This window comes from Psittacula echo (genome assembly GCF_963264785.1).
Source record: "Psittacula echo genome assembly, chromosome: 4".
Taxonomy (NCBI): domain Eukaryota; kingdom Metazoa; phylum Chordata; class Aves; order Psittaciformes; family Psittacidae; genus Psittacula; species Psittacula echo.
Window position 1 is genome coordinate 107,491,297 of NC_137738.1, and position 26,019 is coordinate 107,517,315.

At 45.4% G+C, this 26,019-nt stretch overlaps 1 long non-coding RNA gene across 1 annotated transcript in view; it reads right to left on the reverse strand.

Annotated features, from left to right (window-relative positions):
- LOC308220430 overlaps positions 1-23,961 on the reverse strand; it is a 30,854-nt gene extending 6,893 nt beyond the window's left edge. Inside the window, exons 1-2 of the long non-coding RNA XR_013956661.1 lie at positions 23,858-23,961; positions 17,528-17,611 (exon numbers count right to left, since the gene is read on the reverse strand). This is a non-coding gene — a long non-coding RNA (uncharacterized lncRNA). The remainder of the gene's footprint in view (positions 1-17,527; positions 17,612-23,857) is intronic.
- Between the last annotated feature and the right edge of the window lie 2,058 nt (positions 23,962-26,019).

The following is a 26,019-nucleotide window of genomic DNA, read 5'->3' on the forward strand; positions in this document are numbered from 1 at the left end:
TCTCACCTAGCAGGATGAGTCACTATGGCAAATAACCTGTCTCTGTGAATAAGGGTAGATTTAGATTAGCTTCTAAGGCAGAAGTTCTTCCCTGTGAGGCCCTGGCACAGGTTGCCCAGAGAAGCTGTGGCTCCTCCATCCTTGGCAGTGTTCAAGACCAGGCAGGACGGGGCTTGGAGCAACCTGGTCTAGAGGAAGGTGTTCAAACCATTGTTTGGAGTGAGCGAGCAGCTGCATAGTATTTAGCTGCTGGCTGGGGTTAAACCAAAACAGCTGGCCTAACAAACCAGATGTCCGGCTAATGAAAGTCTGTGTAGGACACTTGCACTGTACAGTTTAAGATGTGCAGATGTGGAAGCAGCCAAACAGGACATTTCAACATACACAGAGAGAACAAAACATGGTTCCTGAAGTCTGTGGTTGTGCGTAACAAAGTTATTAACCATCAGAAGAGTGCATTATAGAAGACAAGCACTAGCAGAATGCGTAGTAATTAAATTCTACAAAGTGAAGTTGCCACTTGGATTTGAAATGCTGGATAATTTGACACACACTGCATGCTGTTTTGGCACTGGTGCCCAGTGCTTCCCTTGCAAGATATCATAAAGAAACACAAGCGACAAACCTAGTCTCAAGCTGTGTGGCTGGAGAAGACTAACACCACCCAGTCCCTGGAAGACACAGGATGGGAGACAGCAAACTCCACTCAGCATGAGTGTCCAGTATACAGACTGCTCCTATCATAATGGTAGGTATAAAAACATACAGGAAACACTGGGAGACAGATGTAGTAATAACAGAGCAGTTAGGAGGGCAAAGCTACACTGTTCTATTTAATAAAGGCCTAAGAGAGAAGGAACTTGGCCAAAACTGAAGGACGGCCTTAACTTTTTATCTCCATGAGATAGATTCAATCACAGAACAAGATTAGATGGGTTTTGGAAAGTCACAGGTTATGAAAGTTAAGCTAAGGGTTAGATTGAGTCTGCCTAGAAACAAATTGATCGATTACATACACCCACTCACCAAATTTTTATTAACACAGTGTTATATTAGCCATCAGATACTCAAAGAAAGCCTCTCCCCTGCCCAAAGCTTGTGCCTGTGCTGAGGGCCCCAACAGGGCTGAACCCTTCCTCTCAGCTTCCCTGCTTCAGCTTGGGCAAGATGCAGCCCAAACTGATGGGCTCCCTTTTAGTGTTCCTTCATATCTGAAATATTAACAGGAGAGAACCCCACCAAAATACCAAAACTCCCTAGTGCCATAAAATTCTTGACATATAGATAATTTAGATATTATTTAATTTTATTTGGACTCTTCTAGTTCCCAGCTCACACCTGGGGCTCAGGAGGCATCAGCATCCTCCACACTCTGGGAAAGGTGAGTGGGACCCCACGCTTTCACTGACGCTTTTTTTTGCACTCCCATGTGTTACACAGCTTGTTCCTAAACAAATCACTGCTTCACACCTCTCTGATGGCTGCTTTTGTGGAATGCTTTAGGATCCTTCAAAGCAAAACCCGCCTGGACGCCTTCCTGTGTAACCTCATCTAGGTGTTCCTGCTCCGGCAAGGGGATTGGACTAGATGATCTTTTGAGGTCCCTTCCAATTCCTGATATTCTGTGATTCTGCCAACTCTCAGTGCTGGGAACTCGGGGATATCAGGAAGAGTATGGCAGAACTGTTTCAGGGCTGCAAACTTAATGAGCAAACACAGCACTTCTTTTGACCTCAAAAATTACTTTTTAGGATAAAAGAGAGGAGGTCTTAAGATAAAAAAAGCATGATGAAATGCTTCAACCAATGGCACTGCCGCACAGAGCCAGTTCCTTAGCACCCCAGAGCAGATGTGCTGCACTCAAAATGTCTTTGTCTATTAAAACTGTGTCAGCTTCAGAGACTCCAAAACTCCCTGTGGCATAAACAGAATTTCTAATGAACAGCTGCAGGATACAGGAGTAGCCACACAAAATGCAGCTGCCGAGATCTTTCTCTTTATTCCCCTCTTACCACCTTTCCTCTGCTGCCCAAATCCCATTTTCCTCCCATTTGGGTCCTTCCCAACTCCACTGCCTCACTGTGTCTTCTGCACTTTCCACAGATGAGCACTCTCAGCCCATCAGTTTAGTTCACCCATAACTTTCTTTGTGCTTCCCCGTGACCTACCTCAATCCTTCTCCTTTTGCAGCAGCAAGTCAGCTAAGGACCAGCAGTTTGAGTGCAGACACCCAGCACTGGTCTCCTCTACTGACGTTTATTCATAGAATAGTTTGGGTTGGAAGGGACCTTAAAGCTCATCCAGTTCCAACCCCCTGCAAGAGGCAGGGACACCATCCACTAAGACCAGGTTGCTCCAAGCCCCATCCAACCTGGCCTTGAACACTGCCAGGGATGGGGCAGCCACAGCTTCTCTGGGCAACCTGTGCCAGGGCCTCACCACCCTCACAGGGAACAACTTCTTCCTAATATCTAAATCTCTCCCTTTTCAGCTTGAAGCCATTACCCCTTATCCTGTCACTACATGCCCTTGTAAAAAGTCCCTCCAGCTTTCTTGTTGGACCCTTAAGTACCGAAGGGCTGCAATAAGGTCAACTCAGCTCTCTCAGCCTGTCTCCATAGAAGAGGTGATCCTATTAGTTCCAAAGCCTGCAAGCATTGCTCATCTCCTTATACCACACCTTGTGTCCACAGATTTCCTGGTCTAAGCAAAATGCACTTCCATGCGAGCCCTTGAGCGGTCTCATGCCTCTCCAGTCTCTGTGAGAGCTTTGCTGCTGCTTTGGCTGCTAGCACTGCAAAAGGGAGAAATAAAGGAGAAAAACTATCATGCCAAACCCTGTAATTCCACAGAACATGAGCAATCCTCAGGGAAGGATTCAGCCCGAGTAAATTGAAACCCACTAATAGATCTTTTAGCTTCAGCACTGCCTTCCAGGCCAAGGCACCAAAGCATGACTTCTTGTGTGAGTCAATTTATTTTTGTTTTTAAATCCTCTGCCTTTGAAACCAAAAACCTGTCAAGCATACAGCCTGGTCCAAAGGCACTTCCAACTGCTCTCCCAAACCTCATGGTGTCCTGTTAGCTAGCTGGAGAAACAGCCAGGATGATTATTAATTTAGTCAGGCACTTGTAACGGCCCCTGTGATGCTCAGCATTGCACTTCGAGAAAAATATAATCTGTTTTCTCCACATAGCCCCAGCAAGTACTTCTGGGAACAGCAGCACATATGAAGCCTGAATTCTTACTGTTTGATGCCCTTGATCTTCCATGGGGTTCTCCAGTACCCCATAAAAAGCCTTGCTTTCCTATTTTCATGACATTTATAAGGATTTAATACTTTGGTGAGCTCTATCCCTCTAATTTGAGTGAAGACAACTTATGGATTCAACAGGTATTGGAAGACTAACAGATAAGACCAGATGCCAAAGTCCCATTTGATTAGAACACTCTGGCAACATTAAAGAGCATCTAATGAACAGCAACAGTGTCTTTTTGAAGAAATCCTTATTAACTGATACTGAACATGCAGGCCAGCTATATAGATACCTTGTGGCTTTGAGACAATCTGTCTGATGTAATCAAACAATGTCCAAATGCTTTACTTATTCATCCACTGCAATAAATGGTGAGACTGGTGCTAGCAGCTTAAACCAGCCAAGTTTTTGCAAGTTAATGGCTTAACAGCTTCTAGGGATTAGCAGCAGGATGTGCAGAGCAGATATTATTCATAGCTGACAGGGCTTTGAACAGTTAACATCCCTAATGCACTGGAGGAAATATTACCAGAGAAACCACGTGACACGGATACTGTGGATACGCTCTGCTCTTTGGAGATTGCCCAAGTAATTGTCACCGTGCAAGTCCCACCTGCTAGTTCACAACAGAAAGTGACGAGAATCCAAATGTTAGCAGAAGGGGTACATTTGGGAAGGATGAAGATACTTTGGCGAGGACACACCAGGCTTAAAAATACTCCAGGCAGAAATCTCCAATGCACAATAGTTATTTTTGCTGGGTAAGTGGGGCCAAATGTCCTCAGAGCAGCTCAAAAATGGGCAGTGGGACATGCTGCCAGCACAATGCTCTCGCAGATGAAGCAATCACTTCCAACATAAGCTGCTGTCTCCCAGCCATTAACCCAATAATCAGACCATTTCCAACTCATGTCAGCTTCAGGGATCATTTGCAGAATAGATGCTGAGGTGTCCTAATGGACAAGAAAGCCACAAATGTGTCTTCTGGTTGTTTGTATCAGTTATTATGGACAGAACAGCCAGGCCTAGCATCTCTTATTCTGTGCCATCTCACTCTCATCTAAATGGCTTAAGCCATTTACAGCTCAAGCTGCCCAAAATTATTGCAAAGGACATCACAGCTATCTCCTTTTTAGGCTTAATAGTACAACAGGCTGGCTAGTGTGCGAGTTAACTATTGCTGTCCACTAGACAAAAGCTGCGTGTGTCCAGAGTAAATACCTGATGCCCAGCCAAGAAAAGGGGAGATATTTGCAGAGCCTGGGAAAGCTGCTGGTGAACACATGCTTTGAAGAGCTCAGCAACACAGCCACCAAATCCACTGCAAACGTGCCATGCAGACAGACACGAAGGCATTGGTTTGGAACAAAGTCATTAAGATAGCCACAAAATTCACAACTCAATTTGACCAGTGTATAGAAACCAATAAAAATAATAAAAAAGCACTAGGATGACTATATTAGATCAAACCAATGATCCATCCACTTCAACCCCTCACTCCTGAGTGCTCATTTCCAGCTACTTTGGTGGAAAATACTAGTAAATCATAGTCAGAGAACAGCTTATTCAGAACACTTTTCCCCTCACCACCAGCAAAGAGGAGCCCATGAAGAACAGAAGCTGTCCACCAAAAGATTTTTTTGAAGCCATCAATCACTTGCATTCCCAGCCATACAAAGTCTGAACCGTTACGGTTTTTTCTTAATGGAAAGAAAAAGGAAATCCTCATCAAGCATTTTGTCTCATAGCTTCTTGCAGCAGTGAGTTCCACAGCTGAGCTCTGTAAGTGATTTCCTTTCACTCTTCTACAGCGTTATGCACCTCTACAGTGCTGTGTACAACAGGGCTCTCGTCCAACTCACTACACACCCAGAGCAACAACAGTACTAAAGCCACCGGACCAAGAAGTGCCACTTCCCTTCTCTAAGCTGCTTGACATCCACCACACGCTCCTCTCTGAACTAGGCAGTATTAGTCTTTCCAATCTTTGCACTCATCAGTGATGGCAAAGAAGTAGAAATACATGGATCCTACTGCCAAGGGATAATTTCAGCATGAATTTGCACTTCTGCTATTGTCTCATCCTTCCTGATGGACATCTCCAGTTTACTCCTTTCATGGAGTAGCCCTCCCTCTCTTCTATGCAACGTCCTCTCTAACATCTCTGTTCTGTTTCCATTCCAGTCATTTCCCAAATTTGTGCCGAGTTTTTTTTGTTTTAATTGCTCTCAATATGTCACTCTATATTACTCAACCACAGATTTATTTAAACGTGTCAATGCTGTTGCTTAGCAGATCTGACTGTGCTTTACAATTTCAGCCTGCTTCAGAAATCACGCGTTTGCCTTCCCAGTGCTCCCCAGCATGTCTGGATCATCAGGAAGTTTAAGGACAATCAAAGTAAGTATGACTCTAGAGGCAGTCCATTGGCCTGCCTAGGAAAGCTTCACTAGAGATCCTTAGAAATAACAACTCACCACCAAAAACAATCTGGGAAAAAGAGGAATTCTGCCAGAAAGCCCACCCAATTTTTCTTCTCCATTAGGAAGCAGTGTCAGGTGTTACTTGTCTTCCATTTTCTGCCTTGTATTCATGAGCTTCAATAGGAGCCCATCAAGTAAATGATCATCAAGAGCTTTGTAAAGAATCCTAAGACAGCTAATATGGGCTGTCTCCAAGCAGCAAGCTAATTTAGGTAATGGCCTTCCATCGCCCTATAAAAGGCCTGAAACACCAAGGTGAGGTCATGTTCTGACCTTTGAAATTAGACTTGGGTCTTTGCTGAGAGAGAGAAGATTACGTGCAACATCACATACCCAGTATTTTCTGCTTGGGCTTTTCAAGCTCTCCAACCAGCAATAGTGTAGGTTTAGTCACTGCCCCCATGGACTCCAACTTGCAAGTTCACAGCCGAGTGACTGGAGTGCCTAACGGCACCATGCAGCACCAGCAAGCTCCACACACAAATTCAGTGAGAGGCAGAAGCTGTCCCACACTGCTGATGAAAAGACCTAAGCAGAACCTAGGAAATGTCATTGTTCTGCAGTCCACTGCAGCACAATCAACGCAGGCAAACTGCACAAGAGCACACCAAAACCTGTTGTACAGACACTAACAGGTATCAAGTTTTCTGTACATAGAATCAACTCGGCTGGAAAAAACCTTTAAAATCATCATGCCTGACCTTTACCCCAGGACTACCAAGTCCACCACTAAACGGTGCCACTAAGGGCATTTACATGTTTTTTTTTTGAACACTTCCAGTGACTCCACCACTTCCTGGGCAGCCAATTCCAATGCCTGATCACCCTTTCTGTGAAGAAATTGTTCCTAATATCCAGTCTCAACCCCCCTGGTGCAGCTTGAGACCATTACGTCTCGTCCTATCACTTGTTACCTGAGAAAATGAGACCAGCCACATGCTCTCTCCATCCTCCTTTCAGGAAGTGAGTGAAATTCACCCAGGGCTCAAACCATGAGGTCATCTCCTTGGGCTTGTCTCCACTTGAGATGTATTTCACATAGCTGACCTTGTCTTCTGCCTCAGAATCTCCAGCTCAGTCAGCACCCTGCATCCCTCCAAGCCAGGCTGGTTTAGGAGGAATTAAATCCCATACACTGATGCTATCAAGACAATCTCCAGCAGCTGCTAATTCCAGATTTGGACTGAAAATCACACCCAGGAAAACAGGTTCACAACCCTGGGAACCAATACCACAACATGAGACAGCCCAACTGAAGACAACACTTGCAGCAAGACCTGCCAGAATGGCTGCTGTCAGGTTTCCAAAAATAAACCAGTTCCCTTTCTGCAATGCTTGATGTCCGTTTACTTACATCCACCTAAAAATAGCCCTTCCCTTTGGATCAAGGAAGAGAGCTGACAAAAGTGAAAGACGCTCATCACTCCACACTCACACAAAACTAAAGGAGATAAAACACTTTTAAAATGCAGCATAAGGAACAACCCCACACTGGCCCCCAACACAGCCAGCTGGATGGGCCTAATGATTCTTCTCCAGCAACAGCTGTGATTGAGTTTATTTCCATTTTGTGTGATTAAAAACGGAAGAGACAGATAAAAGGGAGAACAAAAAGTCCAAGATTTCAAAAGGCACTAAAAATAAAACAGTTTGCATTCACTTGGCAGCCTACCTTGACACTGTTTTTACATGATAGCCAAGCAGACCTTAATAACCCAAAAGGGAGAGGCAAGTGATTTATAGGAAGGGGAACCAAGGCACAAAAATGTGAAAATACCAACCCAATCATCAATAGAATTAGCAGCAGTAGCAGGTTTAAAGGGCAGGTGTTCCTGACACACCTTCTTATATTCACACTATAAGACCCTTCTCTATTTATTCTTCATGGAGCCAACATAATTGTTTCCATTGCCTGGCAAACGTAAATCGATGCCAAATAGTTCAGCGGCTCCTTATGAGGAGTTACAGTCCATTTAGCTGATAAAAGTTAACTGGTTTTCAGAGCCTGTTCACACCTCACAGGGAAAAGGCACTTTTTCAAAATTCCAACATACAAGTTTAGCAGCAGGATGCCAGAAATTAATCCCTTTATTTAAACACTAACAACTTTAAGTGTCTCTAAGCAATTGTAAAGCGTTTATTAACTAAGGCAACGAAAGCCTGAGAGCAGCCAAGTCAAGATGAAGCCAAAGTTATCTGCAGTCAGTTTCCAAGCATTAACTTTGACAACGCAAACTCGCTCTTGAGAAGATTTGTATCTCAGAGGCAGGAATAAAAAGGACAGCAACACAACTGGAAAGGCTTCACTTGCCCAGCTGCCATCTTGCTGCTGGCAGAAGTTCTGTGGGCAGAGTTGAATACAGCAAATCCTCCTGGAAGCCATTCCCATGGTCATGAAGGGCAGGAAGGTGACTGGGAACAGTCCAGATGTATTGTGGGCAAATCATACCTCACCAATCTGATTGTCTTCTGTAACCAAGGGACTGGCTTGGTACATGAGTGTTGAGCAGTTGATGTTGGATGATCTCGACATGAGCAAGATTTTTCATGTAGTCTCTTATGACTGGATGTACAGGGGGAAAGAAATGGCTGCAACAGGAGCCCAGGGAGGTGATAGGCTCTCCACCACATTGACCTCAAACTCAACTGGTCAAAGGCTTGAGCAACCTCATGTACCCTTGCGGTTAGCTTTACTCAGAGCAAGATACTGGATTAGAAACCTCTAGAGGTTTCTTCCAGCCTGATTTGTTCTATGATTCAAAGAAATGACAAAGAGAAGGTGGAAGTCTTTACTGGAGATATCTGAACTAGATAAAGCTGTAATGTGCCATAAAAACAGCTCTTTGTAAGCTTTTCCTAGAACAGGTGACCTGGCAACAGGGAGATTTCTCCCAGCACACCGTGCTTCCTTCCCTCTAACATTTACATCTTGACAGAGGAATACATACAATTAAGACACATGTACCACTTTCACATTAAGATTTGAGGTGTTTCAGTGGTGTCATAAGACTTAATACCTGTAGAAAGTGATAAAACATCCATGAGACCAACACTGTGGGATTAAATGGGTTGGGCTGACATTAAAAGGCATTTTAAGAGGCATTCTTTTAAGGATTCCTCTGCTCCCACCTCTCTGCTCAACCACTACATAATCATTTCTGCAAATCCTTTCATGTATCCAACATGCAGAGAGATACACAAGGTGCGTGCATCCCAGGCTGGATCCCATCTGGTTGCTTTAGTGGGAGGAAAAAAGGATTAGATGCTGTCTCCTAATTTGAGGTGTCACCAGGTTTGTGATTTTTTTTTTTTAGAAATGTCTTCTGTTGTTACTGGAAAGTGTAATTATTGAGTTTACTGGAGTCAAAAAACTCCTCTCAGGTTCACTTTCCTTTCAGCTTGCTAACAGCTGTCTTGCCAAAATCCATAGAGAACAAAAATCTATAGTTCCTCGTAAACATATCTTGAAATGGTTTCAAGTGCAAAGTCTTCACCTTTAATATGGTCTTGTAAGGCACACAAGCCAAGAAAGAAAAAACCTGCTAAAACCATAAGTTACTGTTTTTGCTGACCAGGATTACCTGACTTAGTAAGTATCAGCAGCCTTCAAGGACACGGTATAACACACCTGAGTAGAAATCACAAGCACTGGATGCAGTTCCCTTAAATCCTCTAAGCCTCTGCTTCTTTGCTGTAAAAGCCATTTAAGTGCTGATAAACTCACTTTTAGATTATTTCATAAAACTGAAGGTCAGCAAAAGATTTGGTAATTAAGACTGCCACATAATTCTCAGCCTGATGCATAACTCAAGCCTACTCAACTGAACAGACTGGGAAGTAAAGGGGTGTGCTGCCTATTTGAGGTGCCCCGTGAGGTCACCAGGCCTTGGTTACAGATTTCTCAGAGCCACATCTTGCAGCAATATGTGCTTTGCAGCTTCTCCAAGCTCTAGCTACCCTGCTGTAAGTACCTACAACCCTCTGCAAACGTTGGCCATGTTTAGTTAACCTGCTAAGAAGTTGCCTCTTGCAAAGGGTGGCTTTGCAGATGAAGAAGCGAGCAGTTGCACTGACCACAGGAGATGTGCTCCAGCCCAGAGAGCATCCTCGTGGCCTCCTCTGGACTTGCTCCATGTCCTTATGTTGGGACCCCAGAGCTGGACGCAGAACTGCAGGGGGAGTGTCACCAGAGTGGAGTAGAGGGGGAGCTGGTCACACTGTTGGTAATGCAGCTCAGGACACGGCTAGCTTTCTGGGCTGCAAGCACATGCTATAGATCATGTTAAGCTTTTTGTGAACCACCACCCCCAAGTTCTCTCCAGGACTGCTCTCAATCCAGTGTCTGCCCACCCCATATTTGCATCTAAATTCTCCTGTCTGTCTCCAAAGTAAATCTGAAGAAAAACACTGACCTTGGTCAAGTCTCTGATACAGGGAGGTCATTCTAAGATCAACCAGTGGAGGGCAACCACACACACACACACACACCAGTCAGCATTCTATTGCCTGACACAGGAGCAAAAACTGTACTTTCTTCCTGCTTTCAACCATCAGAAGAATTTGTATTCTACCTTTCCCATTCTGCCTTATTTATGTCCCTGTGACACTTAAACAGCATTCCCAATAGCAGAATATATTCACCTGAAACTACAGAAAAGAAAACCTAAAATCTTCAGTTCCCCTACTCAGCAGCAGTTCTGCTCTTCAATCTGTCAATAAGAGCAACCTGCCAGGCCACCACAAGCAAACCACACAGCAGAAAAGCAACACCTTCCCCCTTGCATTTCAGCATATAGCCACATGGACAAGATCACAGGAAGAGTTTCACCACCTTTTTTTCAGATGCAAGGCTTGAGCAGTAAGGGGCTACCTGAATTATGCACTAAGACAAAACACCAGCTGCAATCCAGCAGGAATGGATCTGTATCTGGCAGGTCTTCAACAAACAAAATTCTTACCCAGCTAAGCAGTATGTGCAGTATATAGAGGAGAAGGCAGATGAAGGCAGTATGGGTCCTATGCCATGCAGACAAGCCATGATACTTCTAACTCACAAAAGGCAGGAGTGATGGATCCCCTTCAGATGGCAGCTTCTTTCATGCTATCTGGAGACGAAAGGCTAAAGCAAGCTACTTCAGAGGCTTGACCAAACAGCAAGCCACATCAAATGATGCATTAGGAACCGGTAATCCAATAGTTTTAGCTGAGCAACTGTTTCGGTACAAAGACAGGTTGAACATCGATAATCCTCAAGTCCAACCCAAGTAGGTCTTAAATAAATAGGAAACAAACCCATTCATTTTCCTTCACCACTCAAGCAAGCCCCTTCCACAGCCCAACCAAGCGTGTCTGCGCTGCTGCCAGCCCAGAGCGAGCAGAGCAGCACTTCCCCGCAAGCCACTGCCCTAACTTCATCAGCTGAATGGATAACCCCCTGAGCTTGTCCAGACAAGTCGGTTGCTCTACATGCCACTAACCTGAGGAGAATACATCAGTCACATCTGGTAATTTGGGCACTGGAAGCAAGGAAACTGCTTGCGAACTGGCTATAAATAGCAAAGGGACTGGGGATATTTTCTCCCTCTCATGTACTGCCTGCCTGCCCTGCTCACACAGACCCTCCAGAGCTCTGCACCAGTCTGTTCTGATGCTCTCATGATTCAAAAAAAGCAGGAGATGGAGGTGAAAGGGTTTGTTCAAGAGAGCCAAACTGTAACTTTAATACTTTGAGCAGATTATTGTGCAAGCAATGCCATTCCTCAGTACTTAGCTGGAAAACCCAAGGAAAGGCACATGTCTGTGGGAGAAGCAGCAGGTGACTCAACTCTTCACCTCCTCCTTTCTCCCAATCTACATTTCAACAGCACAACACATTGCTATTACAGGAGTGAGACACAGGGACTCACTGGGTACATGAAATGGAAAGTCAACAACCCAATCAACTCTAATTTCTTTATCATCATTATGTTCTGTTGTAAAAGTCACTTGAAGATCTCAGCTAATCTGGGATGCTGTTGCAACATCACCTGTGAAAATGTTGTTGATAAACAATTATTAACTAAAAGAAAAAAAAAGAAAAAATAGGCAAACAGAAAATAGTGCTTCTCCTCTGGCCTCTAAAGGATCTTGCTGCACTCAAACATGTTTTGGCCACAACGATTTTCATTGGCAGGGTTTTGTAGCGTCACAGAATGGTTTGGGTTGGAAGAGAACTTAAAGCTCATCTAGCTCCAATTCCCCTGCCACAGGGCAGAGACACCTTCCACTAGACCAAGTTGCTCCAAGCCCTGTCCAGCCTGGCCTTGAACACTGCCAGGGATGGGGCAGCCACAGCTTCTCTGGGTAATCTGTGCCAGGGCCTCACCACCCTCACAGGGAAGAACTTCTGCCTAAGATCTCATCTCAATCTCCCCTCTGTCAGGTTAAAGCCATTCCCCCTTGTCCTGTCCCTACAGGCCCTTGTCAAAAGCCCCTCTCCAGCTTTCTTGTCAGCCCCTTTAGGCACTGGAAGCTGCCCTAAGGTCTCCCCAAAGCCTTCTCTTCTCCAGGCTGAACAAGCCCAGCTCTCTCAGCCTATCTCCATAGCAGAGGTGCTCCAGCCCTTGGGGCATCTTCGTGGCCTCCTCTGGAGTCACTCCAACAGCTCTGCATCACATAGTTGTTTACAGCACCCAAAACACTGTCTCACAGCACTCCCTCACTGGGTGCCTGTAAATCACTGTGGCTTTCCAGCCAGGGTTGGTTTTCAGTATCATTATCACTGGAAACAGGGTAAAGAGCGGCTCTTAACTTTCTCACCTTCCTGAACACCATGGCCACAGTAACTTGCATTGTGGGTTTGGTTCCTGGTTGTGCAGATGTCTGTCCCACAGTCAGGGACTGTGTGGGTCAATGGTAGCAAGCTGAGGCCACTGTCAGGTGGGTTACACCCTGGGCAAGTGAATCCCAGTGCCCAGGAGCATCCCCTTGCATGTCAGCGACCAGGCTCCCAACCCTCAGCTGAGTACCTCGGAGCCTTGACACCTCATGGCTGGGAAAGGATTGGGAATCCTAATGTTACACTAGATCACAGCATTCAATAAGGAATAAATACCCATGAAACACATGGGAAGGGTTTTTGCTTCAGAATGTCTAAAAGGAGACATTGAAGTAACAGGGAACTTCACTTCCCACCTTTTGAGAGGATAATACAAACCAGCAGAGTAGAAAGAAATCCAAAACATCATTTATCAAACCAGCAACAGAATTTTCTCTAAAGGAGATTTCACAACAAGGATGCTTTTGGCATGGGTGGATCCATGGTAAAACAATGATGCGATGCAAAGGACATATAATAGTTTCTTTGTGCAGAGTGCCGAAAAGCTTTCAGAAGCTTTATAAAATTAGAGCTGCTTATGTTTAACAGCTAAAATGAAAAGGTGGGGAGGGAGTTCTTCCCGTGTGCAGTTCTCTAGTAGCAGAGCTCATGATTGTACTCAGCGGGAAACATGCTACTCATCGAGCACTCTCAGCACCTTCCCTCCCGCTGCGCCGCAGGCACAGGGGAAGCTCAGCAATTTGCAGAATTGGGTCCTTGCTTTTGTTCCTCTCGCCTCTCTCCCTCCCCACGTACTCTCCATCCTCCCTTTGACACAAACAGATGGAAAGACTGACGATAACACGCCAATTAGGTTATTTGAAGCCTTGCTAGTAGCTACTCTAAATGCAGGCACATGAAGCAGCAGGATTCTGCTGGTGACATTTGGACCACAAATGAAGTCCCCTAGAGTAATAAACAATCAGGTAAAGAAATCTGGAAAGAAATTACCCAGCACACCTCGTCTTCCTGGCCCCCATGAGATCCATATAAAATGTGTTAATGCATCTGATTATGATCTAAATTATGTACAGAGGCTCCTGCCAAGCACTCTGTGAAGTTTCTTTATTGTTAAGTTGGAAGCTGTTTAAGAATGGTCCAGTCATCATGTTTCAAATTAGATTTGGGGGAAAAACATTTTCCTACTTTATTGCTGGCTCAGAACATGGGTTTGTGGGAGAAGGTCGATATGTGTTTTTTCTCTGCTGGAAAAAGAGCAGGCAAAGCGGTGACAGAAGATGAGCCACTCTATTACCTTGTATTGTAACCTGACCTACATGGATTTACTGTACACTGACGTGCCAGAAAACAGCTGTAACTTCAGCTGGCTTTCTAGAAGTGGTTTTTTTTTTTTCCCAAAAGAAGGGCATAAACCCCAAGGTGTTCTCATGCACACATTCCACAGACCATAAAACTCTGAAATAAAGGGTTTCTGAAAATGAAGTTTGATGCGAATGGCTAGCAGAACAGCACATGAGATTTGCATCATACCTGTAAGGGCTGCCTGAGCTGTTGCTTACTCTGCCAGCAAATCACTGTGTAGTTTGGAGGCAGGTAAGGAAGCTGGTTATCTCCCTGGTATGCTGTGCTAACACTGGAGCTCAAAAAAAAAAAAATATATATATACACACACCTCCCAGGTATATATATTCAATACATATAAGTTTGGGAGGGCACCTACAGTTTTAGACCTGAGGCCTGACAACACCACTTGTAGCTAAAACTCCACCAACTTAACCTGTTTTATTTTCTGCTGGTATCTAACTAAGCCTTCACCACCTTCATCAGCATCTCCTCTCCACTGCACTGCTGGTTTCCCAAGTTAGAAGCAGAGTTGAGGTCACCTTGCTCAGAAGAGCTGGTTTTTAAGAGTTCTCATATATTAAGTCCTCCATCTATTATCTCTGCCCTTCCAAACACACAGCTGTAGCAGCAACTGTATTAATTTGAACTAAGCAGGCCCCTATGGAAGAGAGTTAACATACAGTAGCGCTTACATACTAATTTTCCTCTATACATGCATAGAAAACATACACATACATACATATATATAAATATATATATATGCACTGCACAGCTGTCTGCACATTGCCTCAAGGTCCTCAGCTCATCTTCGGTACAGAGCTGAATTTCATATTCATCACTCTAGCATCCGGCATAACAGGCATTTTAAGGAATCAAGCACACCCAACCCTCTGGCATGTCAAGGTGGTCACTCGATATGCACAAGAGCAATATCGCTCCACAGGGCGACACGAGAAGTTAAGTATTAGAAATCCTTTTTTGTTCATAGAGTGTATGCTAGAGCCTGTACTCGGCTGAAGCAGCTTCACTTCTACCTTCAAACACCTCAAGCTGGGCAGTAAGGAAAACAAAATGCAGATACTGAGGCAGATATAAAGCCTAAATGTTGAACTGCAATGCCCTTGGACTATCTTAGCACTCATTCCTGAAATGAAAGGCTGAGATCTGGGCTTGTTCAGCCTGGAGAAGAGAAGGCTCCAAGGAGACCTTAAAGCAGCTTCCAGTGCCTAAAGAGGAAAACAAAAAGCTGGAGAGGGGCTTTTGACAGGGATAAGACAAGGAGAAATGGCTTTAAGCTCACAGAGGGGTAATTTCAATGAGATCTTAGGCAGAAGTTCTTCCCTGTGAGTGTGGTGAGGTCCTGGCACAGGTTGCCCAGAGAAGCTGTGGTTGCTCCATCCCTGGCAGTGTTCAAGGCCAGGCTGGATGGGACTTGGAGCAACCTGGTCTAGTGGAAGGTGTCCCTGCCTCTTGCAGAGGGTTGGAACTGGATGAGCTCTAAGGTCCCCTCCAACCCAAACCATTCTGTGATTCTATTAAACATCAGCTAGGCAACAAGGCAATTATGGCAGTGACCAGCACTCCTGCCTGCAGTGAAATGCGGCACAGACATAAAAAGCGAACTCTGGAGTTAGCACATGTAAAACTCGGACTGAGTGAGACCTTGTTATCAGCAGATCTGCAGGAAATTTGGGATCAGAACTACCATTTCTAGCCACTGCGGTAATGTAGTGGTTTAAACACCCCAAAAAATGCTTTAATGTAGGATCACAGGCTGGATCTCAGCCAGGCAACAGCACTGCTTTAAAAGGAAGTATTTACCTCTACAAAACACTTACTGAACAACATGCTAGGTGCTTGGAAACAAAGCCTTCGCTAGACAACCAGTTTTTAACCTGAAATTCTGCACATTGGCATTCTCTTCTGCTACAGGTAAAACAGATTCACACCCACAGCATGCTCATTTTCTCTTTTTCTCTCTTTTTAAGAAAAAAAGGAATTTTCTCTTTCAGTTTAACTTTGAGGCAAGACGGAAGACCACAGCCTGGCCTTAAAGACATGAGATTTTTTGAACTCAAAGTCAGCAAGCTCTCACAGGAGCTGAGCACAAGGGCTGCTCTGGAATAAATCAAAAAGGATTTACTCTTTCACTTGAACTAAGGAGGGGAAAAACCCAACCTAAACGTACAGATATGTAGTTCGGGGTGAGAGAAAGATAACTGGTAAATAAAAATAAAGACAACTTAAAAAAGGGCCATTATGGCTTTATTGCCACGATTCCATAAACTAAACACCATCCTGCATGGTTGGATTTCCTGCAGGAAATCACCGGTACAGTTGTTAAGTCTGCTGGAAGCAGTTCAACACAAGTATATACGGAGCAGATGCTCCAAACATGACACACAAGGACACAGCACTCCTGGAGAAATCTTTTGACACTAAGTCAAAACAGAGACTTGAACTGGTCATGTGTCATTAGAGAGACAGCTGTGATTTTCTCACAGATTAGTAGAGTTTGAGGCCAAAAGGGACCTTGAGAGAACCTAGTCTACTTCTTGCTGCATCACAGGCCATTACATTTCAACCAAGTTTTCCTATGAGCAGGAGTTAGATCTGACAGCCAAATCCCAACCTGAACAATCGTTATGGCTCACAGTAACAATCTACATGCTACTTCTGCTCAAAAACCTGGGCTGCTAGAGTAGCTCCATGTAGGATGCGACTGCCTCTTGAGCCCATGGTTCCCTCTGCAAGAAAATGCTGCTCCCTGGCAGAGGTAAAAATGACTTCATGCTTCAGTCACTTCACACTTGACACCTTCGCTCAAGCAAGAATTCATCAGGAGTTTTGACAATACTCTGGAGTTTCCCTGATGGAGCTCAGCACAGAACATAAAATCACATCCTCTGGCTTCATTACAGGAGTGAGAGGGAAACTGGAGGAGCAATGTGCTGCTGGCAACAATCTCAGCCTCTGCAGTGAGATTGCCTGTGGTTCCTAAATCTGCCACACCCCCCCACAATAGCTGCGCATCAGTACTCATGGACTAATCCTTACACGGTGAACCTACCTTGGTTACAAAGCGTTTTAGGATGAGAGTCTGCCCAATTAAGGACACTAAAGAATGAAAATTTCAAGATCATGCCTGCTGTTTCAGAGCCCAGCTCCCCCTCTGAGCTGTGTGCAGGGCTTGGATCATGAGGCACCCAGATACCGAGCTAGTGAGCTCAGACCATTAGTGACATTTACCACTGCTTTTAAAATCAGAGCTTAAACTGCTGAAATTAGAATACTGTGAAATGCCACTTCTTTGCCTGCAGTTCTGCCAACTGAATTTGGCTAAAACTTTCAGCAAATAATAGATGACTAAATAGAATAGTTGATAGCTAAAAAAATATGTAAAGATCTTGATTAAGACTCCATGGGGGACACTGTAATGGCACTGTTCAATTTTTATAAGCTTTCCCCATCTCACTGTTACTTAAACTTGACTATAGAGAGGAGGAAGAGAGTTGCTAGAAGAGTAGAAAGATGTTTTGGTAGACTGCGTTAAAACACAAGGGAAGATGCAAACTAATGCCAGGCATGGGGCAGAGGGATACAGCAGTGCTTGTTTGTGCTTTACCTTCTGCTCCTTGGCTCAGACTCGCTCACACGTGGACTCCTTCAGTACTTTTCTTTCTCAGTGTTGGTCTCAAGGATTCTTCTCCTGTTTAATATAAAAACACAAACAAAACCACAGGTACTTAAAAAACATATTACCCATCGCCTAGAGGCATCATCATGCAAGAGAGGCCGCCTATTAGCACACTGGATAAAAACACTCCTTCCAGACCAATTCCAAACAGATGAGAGATTCACAACATAGAATGGTTTGGGTTGGAAGGAACCTTAAAGCTCACAAAGTTCCAACCCCCAGCAACAGGCAGGGACACCTTCCACTAGACCAGGTTGCTCCAAGTCCCATCCAACCTGGCCTTGAACACTGCCAGGGATGGGGCAGCCACAGCTTCTCTGGCCAACCTGTGCCAGGGCCTCATCACCCTCACAGGGAACAACTTCTGCCTAAGATCTCATCTCAATCTCCCCTCTGTCAGGTTAAAGCCATTCCCCCTTGTCCTGTCCCTACAGGCCCTTGTCAAAAGCCCCTCTCCAGATTTCACATCAGCCCCTTTAGGCACTGGAATCTGCGCTAAGGTCTCCCCAAAGCCTTCTCTTCTCCAGGCTGAACAAGCCCAGCCCTCTCAGCCTGTCTCCATAGCAGAGAAGCTCCAGCTCTCTAAGCATCATGCTTCAGACCTCTGATCAATCATATAAGGCCAACATAATCGGCCTTAATCTCCCAAAGGCTTGACAATCTGGGCTGCTGGGGAGTACTGGAGCTGAAGGACACAAGCTGAGGAGACAGACATAGGCCCAGGGCAAAGGATACCTCCTTGGCTACTATGATGCCTAGAGCAATAAGGCACATTGTCAGCATGGCAGAGGAGTGCAGAGCATCCATAATAAAAAGCAAACTAGCCAAAATCCTCCAAAGTTTTGATGACCTCAGGTCCTGGTCCTGAGCCCCTTCCACTGCAGGAATATCAGGATAATGCCTTCCCCACTTGAATTCAACACTTTATAAGGGCAGCCTGCACACTTACAGGGACAGCCAGGTCCATAAGGACACAAAAGATGCTCTTGGTTGTCAGTACTGCTGCTGACTTGCTCAGCTACCTTCACTCCACCAAACCCTGGCCCATTACCTGAAACCAGCAACGAGGATACATTGCTTTGTATGAGCCAGTACGATCTACAGCAGCAGAACTGCAGTGGGAAACGATCAGCATGCTTTACAGACACTGCTGCTGTAGACACCCCTCTAAATGAGCAGCCTGGAGAAGGGATGTTTCAAATCCTTTATAGCTAAATGGGATGAGATACGGGTCGCTGGCTCCACAGCTCAAAGCCAGCTTGCAGGCTTTCTCAGCTCCCTTCACATACAACATTCCCACTACAACACCTGGCCACTGACAGCTCTCCAGTCACATGCATCTGACCATTTCCCACAAAAAAGGAAAACAAAATAATCCACTACATTGTTCCACAAGTGCCAAGGTCAAAGAGGACCATTCAGATATTCAGTCTGACCTGTTGCATGACACTCCACACACCAGCTCCAGCCTCAAGCCCAGTAACTCACCATGATTTTTCATCCGGCTTTTTCCCTTGCTCAAATCCTCTTTCAGACACGCTTCTGCTGCCAACAACTGTCTGATCTCAGCAGCAAAACATACAGAAAAGTGAAGCAAACTAAAATACTTTTTAACTGAAGTCCAAGGCTTTGGTACTATCATTCAGCAGGTGATGCCTTTGCTGTAGGTAGCATTTTCATTTGTTTCAGAACAAAAAGTGTCATGCATCTGGGCCATCCACATCCTGCCTTCATCCTCCTACACAGCCTTTTGGACAGTTTCAGCAGTCAGTACAAGGAAAGTGTTTCAAGCCTCCCTCTTCCCACCCCTATTCTTACTAATGTGTTCCATACTCACAGCCTTTCGCACAGTCCCAGCTCTGCTACTGCTCCCAGCAGGGAGCTGCTGCTGGTCCTCAGAGGCTGATTCTGGGCTCTAGTGACAAGACTGGCAGCTGCTTATGAAGGCTGCTTCCAGTCTGCCTTTCCACTTTTATTGGCAAAATGCTTCCCAAGTGCCTACATCTCTGGGCTACAAAGAAGGAAGCGTATCGTGAACGCAGCTCTCCTCTCCCTTGGCAGGCTCCAGAATGTGGCATGTTTCCATTTGCACAAGGCTACAAGATGTTTGCAGAAAGGAGAACTAAGAGCCACGACCCCCCTACCCCTCGCTCCTTCCCAGACTGCGAAGTTTTCTTGAGTTCTTTAGAAATCACGAGTGAAGATGTTACTCAACAGCCCCAGATGAGGATTTCATTTCAACATGCCCTGCAAAACACACGCTTCAGCGTTCATCCCTACTTCGCAATCCACATCTGCACACATCCCGTGCTGGCCCTTTGAGGTCTGGAAATATTTTATCCCAAGCTCTGAATGCATACGGTTTACAGAAAAAAAACACACATTGGTTATGGCTATTTTTTTTTTTCAAAGTCAGATTATCCTGGGGCCCTGAAACTCTGAACACCTGGGGCAAAGGACCCAAGGGGTCAGAGCACCTGGAAAGAAGATGCCCAAATTTGCATCAGCCAAGTGAACCAATCTCCTGAGAGTTCAGGGGTTTTAAATAAAGGCATAATTCTAATATAAGCTCTCAAAAACATTAGGGTGCTCATGAAATAACTGCTTCCTTATGCTAAAAGCAAAGCCCCTTCTTTAATAAACACAGTGTAATTTAATGTGAAAATTACAGCATATATTAATGAGAGTGATAGGAATATAATACTAACAGCACAAGCTCACCCAAAAAGAAAGAAGGTTTTTCCCCTACTCCCCATCAGAGAAGTAGTGACAAGTAGCTGTTATGACTTCATTTCATTTTTTTTATTAGTTTTTACAAGCTAGCTATAGTAAAAGGTTGCACCAGTAATTTAAACTGCAGTTGTCAGCAGAAGTGAAGGACATTGTGGGATACATTTTATTCTCGCTCTTTTATTGCTTGGCTCCATGCAGTGATTCAAGCAGCTTAAGGATTGCAGAGGTACTGTCACAACAATATTGGGCCCTTAGCAAGCTGCCATTTAAAAAAAGAGACCAAAACCCCACAGCCTTTAAGGAAGTGGCTGGACCAGCACAAGCTGCTCAAGAGTCAATAACCGCTGATTGCTACCCAATTGCTCCCTCATGGGGATGTGCTCTTTCTGCAATGTTATTCTTACTTGACAGAATAGGAGGTGGCTCTGTAATACGCGGTAAACGCTGATCTTGGCAGCTCTGCCAAAACACATGCACTTATACATAGATGCATCGTGACTCCCCCCATCATCAGCGGGAGCCAGCAGCGCTCTGGCACACATCTGCTATGACACAGCAGCACAGGCAACATGCTACTCCATGTCCCACAGGTTGAAATCAAGTGGGAGATGGGTGCTCCATGGGATGGAATCAGGATGGACAACATACACTGCAGGCATTAAAGGAGATCTTATTGCAATTTGCTTCTCAACAAGCTTCTCCTTTATCCTTATCCCTATGCACAAAAATTAGCTCCTCCAATGTCTGCTATGATTGAAACATGGCTCTCCAAGGTGCTGCTGGCACCCACCAGAAGCAGGTTGGGGTGGTCATCTCCTCTAGACCAGTCCCGGGAGACAGAGGAGACACCAGGTATCCCTGGGGTGTTTGTTTCACCATGCCCAGTGCTGCCCCATCAATCAAGGGCAGGTAATGCCGCTTCCCTGTTGTGCCAGCTGCTGAAGGGGATAAGCAGAGGACAGGAGCACAAGGTGGCTGGCACAGATCCAAACCAGGAGACAGCAGGCATCTGCTTTCTGTCTAAGCATCACCCCAGGGTGCTACTGGACTCTTCTCCACAGATGATCAAAAAGCAACTGAATTTGCATCAGCTCTTCCTTGAACTTGCACACACAGACCAACCCAAGTGCTCCTCCCCAGAAGACCAAGCTGGTAAGAGATGCTGATCTTCAGCCTTGTCCAGCTAGCCCCAAACACCATGGGACTAGAGGGCAGAGAACATCCCATTGCTGAGGTGTTTGCTGGCTGTTTGCCTGGCAGAGGACTTGCTTCCAGATCAGATTATGAAAACTAACCCAGAAAAAAAGGCAGGGGGCATTACTCTGAGGAAGGGCAGAACGAATGGGGCCATTCTTGGTCAAAGCAGTGCACTACTTTGGGCACCAGACAAATCAAGTCCTGCTTCCCCATTACTCTGCAGGGTGCTGAGCTTTCCTGAAGTCCCTAAGTGCTACCCACACACCAGCAAGTCATGAAGCGTGGGCCACCTTACCCCAGGTGCTTGCAGCAAGGGCTCCAATACTGACAAAGCTCCACTGCAAGAGCATGCAGGGCTGCGCTTTCGTCTGCACTGTGGATCCTGATTCAGCAGAGTTAAAATGCAGCTTAACCTGGGTCACTCTGTGCTCAGGGCTGGTGCAGAGGCAGTCTTGCTGCCTGTAGATCTTGATGCACTACTGAGCTGCAGCAAGAGCCTAACCTATTCTGACCAGCAACTGAAAACATCGGTTTTATCAGTATTATCCCCAGGCTGAAAGTCAAAAACACAGTGCTGCACCAGCTACTAAGAAGGAGAAAAAGTGACTGCTGCTGCTGAACCCAGGACACCTACCTTGCCCGAGGCATAAGGCAGTGTTATTTGATGCCTCAAAAGTACCTCTACTACTGCCTCTGCAACAAAGATGAGGAACTGACGTTTTAAAGATAATTTGGTTTACCTGCAGAGATAGAAGCTTTAGAACAGCATTAGCAACCACAAATTACTCCTGCAAATCCTCAGCAAGTCACTACTGTCACCTCTGAAATAAAAACTGCCAAATACCATGATCCTAAACTCAGTCAAGATGACAGAACCACCGAGCAGTTGGGTTGGAAGGAACATTTGAAGATTATCTAGTCCAGCCCCCCTGCCACAGGCAGGACCACCCTTCACTAGACGAGGTTGCTCCAAGCCCCGTCCAACCTGGCCTTGAACACTGCCAGGGATGGGGCAGCCAAAGCTTCTCTGGGCAACCTGTGCCAGGGCCTCACCAAAGCCACTGTAAAAAAAATGTCTTGTGTCCTATTTAAACCTACCCATTTTCAGTTTAAAACCACTGCCCCTTGGCTCTGTCCCTACAGGCCTTGTTAAGAAGTCTTTTTCTTTCTTATAAGCCCTTTTCATTATTTTGAAAAGCTGCAAGAATGTTTCCCCAGAGCCTTCTCTTCTCCAGGCTGAACAAGCCCAGCTCTCTCAGCCTGTCCCCATAGCAGAGGTGCTCCAGCCCTTGCTCCAACAGCTCCATGTCCTTCTTACATTGGGGACCCAGAGGACTGTGGGGCGTTCTCACCAGAGTGGAGCAGATGGGGAGAATCCCTTCCCTTGACCTGCTGGTCACGCAGCCTTCTGGATCACAAGCATACATGTCCAATTTTCATCCACTGGTACACCCAAGTCCTTCCCCCAGATCATACTGATACTGGCAATTGCCCTGACCCAGGTACAGACCTTGATACTTGACCTTTCTGAACTTCATGACGTTCACATAGGCCCACTCATCAAGCCTGACATCCTTTCCCTCTATTTTATCAGAAGGCAGATGATGCTACACCATAGAGTACTGGAGAATGGGTCATTCTCAACTGTCCACTTGCTGTGGGCCCCTCCATGTGCCCCTCAGTGTGTGTGGACCCTGTGCCAGGAGAGCTAAACATTCGCCAAAGCAAGAGGTAAAGATGCCCTTGTGTCAGGCAAACATGCCTTAAAGTCTGTGAAGACAAGCAAAATTTACTTTGCAAAGACTGAACTTCTAAGCAGAGCGATGGCTCTTGTAGCTGCACTTTGGGATTTTTACATTTGGAAGCTTGCTTTCTTTTTTTCTTTACATATTAAAAAATATTTTTTCAGGTCACCTTTGATGCAAAAAGTCATCTAAAAAGAGGCGGCTGTCAGATGGTCTCTCAGCAAGGGAGTATCTGTTCCCTGGGCATGGGCTCAGAGCCTTGTGAACTCCCTATACCATCTGCATATTATATGTTTGTACTTCAAGCCCCACAAACACTTCTCTGATGCCTTACCATTTGAGGAGCAGGAGCTCCCAAAGGTCTCTCAAGATCATAGGAATCTGCGTGATGTGACCTATTTCATGTGTGAGGATCTCTCCATCCTTCAAAACAGAAGTTTGTTGTTGCTCTCTTTTTTAAAGATTACTTAAGTTGCTTTTTTCTTTTTCATGTCACTCCTGTCTTTCATCCTGTTATTTTGCTAAGCAAACGGGGTTGCATTTGGCACAGACGGAGCAGAACGGCTGCAGAGACAACACTTACCAACATCTGCCGCCACCCCACCATCACGCTTTAACTGCGTGCCTCGACACTGCTGTCCATCGGAGAAAAACAGGTGACAGATGTCTGCCGCAGAGAGCTTCAACGAACCTGTATGCATGAAAGAATCACTTGAAAAAGGAAAAGTCACTTTGGAAAAGTAAAAAGGAAGCTCTGAGCAACCACACTAAGTCATCGAGCTCATCACCAACTGCTGGAAGATGGAAGAAGCCCAGCATGTAGACTGCTGGAATACCTAAAGTAGGGATTAAACCTGTCCTTATGTCTCAGCAAAGATGGGTACAATTACAACAAGGAAACATTAATTCGGTATCGCGTACCATAGGCGGGATCAAGTGCATTGCATCGCTGTGATGAGGAGCTGGAAGAAAGCAGCAGGAACACAGGCGCAAGGCAGAGTGGGGCATGGCTGATGCAGAGGTGCCCAGGAAGGTTCCTCTGCTCCCCAGGAGTCCAGCCTGCTCTTAAACACATGGTCTCCTCCTGGCCTCTCCAGCTCACTGCTCCAACATAAACAAACATGAACTACATCCTCCTGGAAATTAAAACCAGCAGTTCGGATATGCACATGGATCCTGCCCTGCAGGAAGCGGGGATGGACAATTTGCAGCCCCAGGTGGCCTGGAGCAATCCATGTTGGTTGGGGAGGGCCAAAAATGAAACACACAGCACTAAACAGCATCTTGGAATATTTAACTACATCGGTTTTCTCAGCTCTTTACTAGCCAGATAAATTTGTCCATTTTGTTTTGCTCATACACACAGTGACCACTGTAAAGCTTTTTTCTTTACCTCTCGGTCACAACAACATCACAATCTGCTTTCATCTCACCCTTTCCCAACAATTACGTCCACTTGCTTCCCTATTTTCTCTTCTTTCAAGGCTCTCATCCAGTCTGGTTATTTTCTTCATCTGCCTGTACCACCATTATTTTTCACATTGTCAGGCATGCTGTTGTGTATCTAAAATTTGTTTCCACTGTGGTTATTTAAGCCCATTCTCCTGCACTAGGGTAGACAAATACTGCAACCTAGTACAGAAATATGCCTATGGAGCAGCGGGAAGCTGCAACCAGCTTCACTGTGTGCACATGTGCTGGCATCTCCCCAAGGGTCTCTCTGCCAAAGCTGCTGAGCTGACCACGTTCAGGATGGAGACATGACACAAGATTGGGCAGGAGGCAGTTCTGGCACCCCGATACTTGCAGTACCAAGTGCCATTAAGGAGATGCCGAAGTCCAGCAGCAGGTCGGATAACGGAAAACATCAAACAGCTCTTAAATATCAAAGAGCAGAAAGTTTCCCAGGCTAATGCGGGCAACATGTCACATAAACTGGCAACATAACCATCTGGGTCCATTAACTGCACTTGCTCAATAGCATTTGCTGTCTGAATTGTTTATGCCTTGTTTGAGCACAGAGGCTACTCAGCATATTAATACTCTGGAAAAAAAACAACATGTAGAACAGAGCTAGAAGTGAAAGACTGCTTGGGGTGCCTGTTGTTATGCCAGGGTTACAGTGCAGATTGCAATGGGACAAGGCAGAAGGGGTCCGGGGGAGATAGGGGGAAGCATAGCAGAAAACCCCAGAGAGCCCTTCGCTAGCTTCCACTTTAGTAAACAAAATCAAACAAACAGTGAAATTAAAACCTGTTGTTGCTGAGCAGGGAGAATGTCAAAGATTTTATGTTCCCACTGCAAGAAAGGCATTTTAAAAGGCTTGTGAAGACCAGGGATAAACAGCTAGTTTCTTCCGCAAACCTGAACAAAAACAATTAATGTCTCAGAAACAAACTGGAAAATTATTTCCCTTCTCTCCCCTCCCTAAGAGTCAAGTCCAACCCTGCTAGTAGAGGACTAGTTTCTACTGCCTTCTCCTTATCCTTTACCTTCAATGACTACGCCAGTCTGGGTTCAGACTTGTAATTGAAAGTTGAACAGGTTAGAGATGCCCTAAAAGCTACTGCCTGCCTGCTGAGTCACTGTAAGGAAAAGAGATTTAAACTAATTTACTGTACAGATGACTAGGAGCTTGCAATCAGACAAGGAAGGGTGAAGCTCATACTGTGTGTCCCCAACCACCTACTCCTGAAGCCAAAATGTCCTATTCACGTCCCCTTGCAGGAGATGCATTCTTGACCA